Raw genomic sequence first — 2,266 nt, forward strand, 5'->3', positions numbered from 1 at the left:
TGTTTGCTACAGCCACCCCCTTGTGGACTATCTATTGAGGCAGCACTGGAGCAGGGAGAATGCGCCTGCATTCTGATGTCTGCTTTTTTTCCTCTTCGTTTGCATCCAGACTGGCAGGAAGGGGGAGGGCCCCAGCTCTCCAGCTCCCTCCGTTTCAGGTCTCCCCATCTCAGATCACGCCCAAACCAAGTGGGGTGTGGGTGGGGTAGGGGTGTAGGGAGGACCGAGGATGGGCTGGGAGGGCAGGACTGCCACATCAGCCTGGCTGGGGCAGGTGGGGCTACAGGACAGCTTCCTGTGGACAAAGAGCCAACCCCTGCCTGTGCCCTGGGCAGGGCATGGGCAAGGGTGGGAGAAGGGGCTAGGACAACACAGACAGTGCCCCTGGTCAGCAGGGATGGGCTGTGGGCAGGAGAGGAGGCTCAGGCCGGCTCCCGGAAGACGAGAGAGCCATCGCCTGCTCCCCTTCCCCAGAGGAGGGGAGCAACTACGGGCTGAGGCTTTTTCTTTTCACAGCGGAAGAAGTGTGTGTGAGAGAGAGTGAGCGAGCGACACGTGCGTGTTACAGAAAATAAACAAAACCCAGAAGCATATAAAGCACAGTCTGTCTTCTCCTCCAGAGAAGATCAGGTGTGTGCAGCCTGCAGACGTTTCCCCACATCTGGAAATGTGCCTGAGATGTTATGTAGACACCACACACACACGTGCATGTGCATGTTTACACACACTCACAGTAACCCACTACCACCGAGCTAATTCCAACTCACAGGTGGTCCTATGTAGGGGCTTCTAGTCTTTACGGGGGCAGGCAGCCTCATCTTTCTCCTGAGCAGCAGCTGGTGGGTTTGACCCACCAACCTTGCTCATATGCACATGCATGTATAGTCATACATGCTTACACACACATATTCACACGTGACACAGACACACATTCGCACACTCAGACACGTTTACCCATGCTTATATTCATACCCTCACTCATACACAGCTCACATGCTAACACTCCCATATGCTCACACTCAGAATCTCACAGCTCACATGTTCTCATGCACGCTCACTCAAACAAATGCCCAACACACTCAAACACACACACACACACACACACACACACAGGCACATCCACACTCTCACCTTTCACAGGGAAGACATCTTTCCTGCTCAGCCCTCCTGGCACCTGCAGGGGCCCGCTCCCTTCAGCCCCTGCTGAGGTGGGTTTAGAGTCTCCCTGGGTCTGAAGCCTGCACCCAGCAGGCAGGGAGTCCTGGCCCGTGCTGCTCCCTCGGCTCCTTTGAGAATTCTAGAAGTGTGAGCGCTGGGTGAAGGGTGTGAGCACCTTGACTCTCAGTGGCTCTGCCAATGGCCATCTGCCCTGAGTGGGGGCGACCCTGGCTCCCTCGAGCCTGCTGCGTTAACTCTCTTGATCCCCATCATCTCTTGCCCTGTGACCTTTCTTGGCTAAAAGGCTCAGCTCCCTCCCCCACTGCAAGGCCAGGGACTCCCCCTCCTTGTCTTGACCCAGTGTGCTCAGGTTAGGTAGGGGGAGAGTCACACAGAGCCCTCCAGCCAAGGGCGTGTGGGGCCTTTACCGGGGGCGGCCAGACAGAGCAGCAAAATCCGCAAACAGCTGCAGTGGATTCTGACGTGTGGCGGGGTCGGGTCGAGCCTGCCTGTGCTGCTCATGGGGATGGTCAAGGCCAAGTGCTCTGGGAATCACGCCACCAGGCCTCTATTCCAAGGCACCTCTAACCACCGACCTTTCTGTTTATGGTCCCATGTGGCCCCGGAGGGCAGACACTTGATTCTGCGCCTGTCCCTCTCCTTCCATTGCGGGCCTGTGTCACCTGCTGCGCCTCCAGCACCCCCTCACCCCCCCGCCCTCCACTCAGCAGTCACCCTGCTGCTCAGCTCCCCCACAACTGACTTCCTGTCCTCCAAGTCCACACGTCTTACTGGGGCTCCAGGCCCCCCCACCCCCCTCCCCGAGGCCTGATCCAGAGCTGGCAGCCAGTGGGAAGCAGTGGTTACCACACAGGCTGGGAGGGCGCAGCCCTGAGTCTGCCTGTGCTTGCTAGTGGGGGCTTGTCACCCGGCTTCTCACCAGGCCAAGGGTTGACAACGCTGCCTCCCTCCAAGAGGCATCCTGAGGACAAAGGCCCGTGTGCATGTCCACCTCTTAGACGGGTGTTCTTTGAGAGGTGGCCACTCCCTGTGCTGCTACACACACACACACACACACACACACACACACACACCATTGTCACCTGGC

The sequence above is a fragment of the Echinops telfairi genome, unplaced genomic scaffold, assembly GCF_000313985.2.
Source record: "Echinops telfairi isolate 266 unplaced genomic scaffold, ASM31398v2 ScPeMD7_7458;HRSCAF=8496, whole genome shotgun sequence".
Lineage (NCBI taxonomy): Eukaryota > Metazoa > Chordata > Mammalia > Afrosoricida > Tenrecidae > Echinops > Echinops telfairi.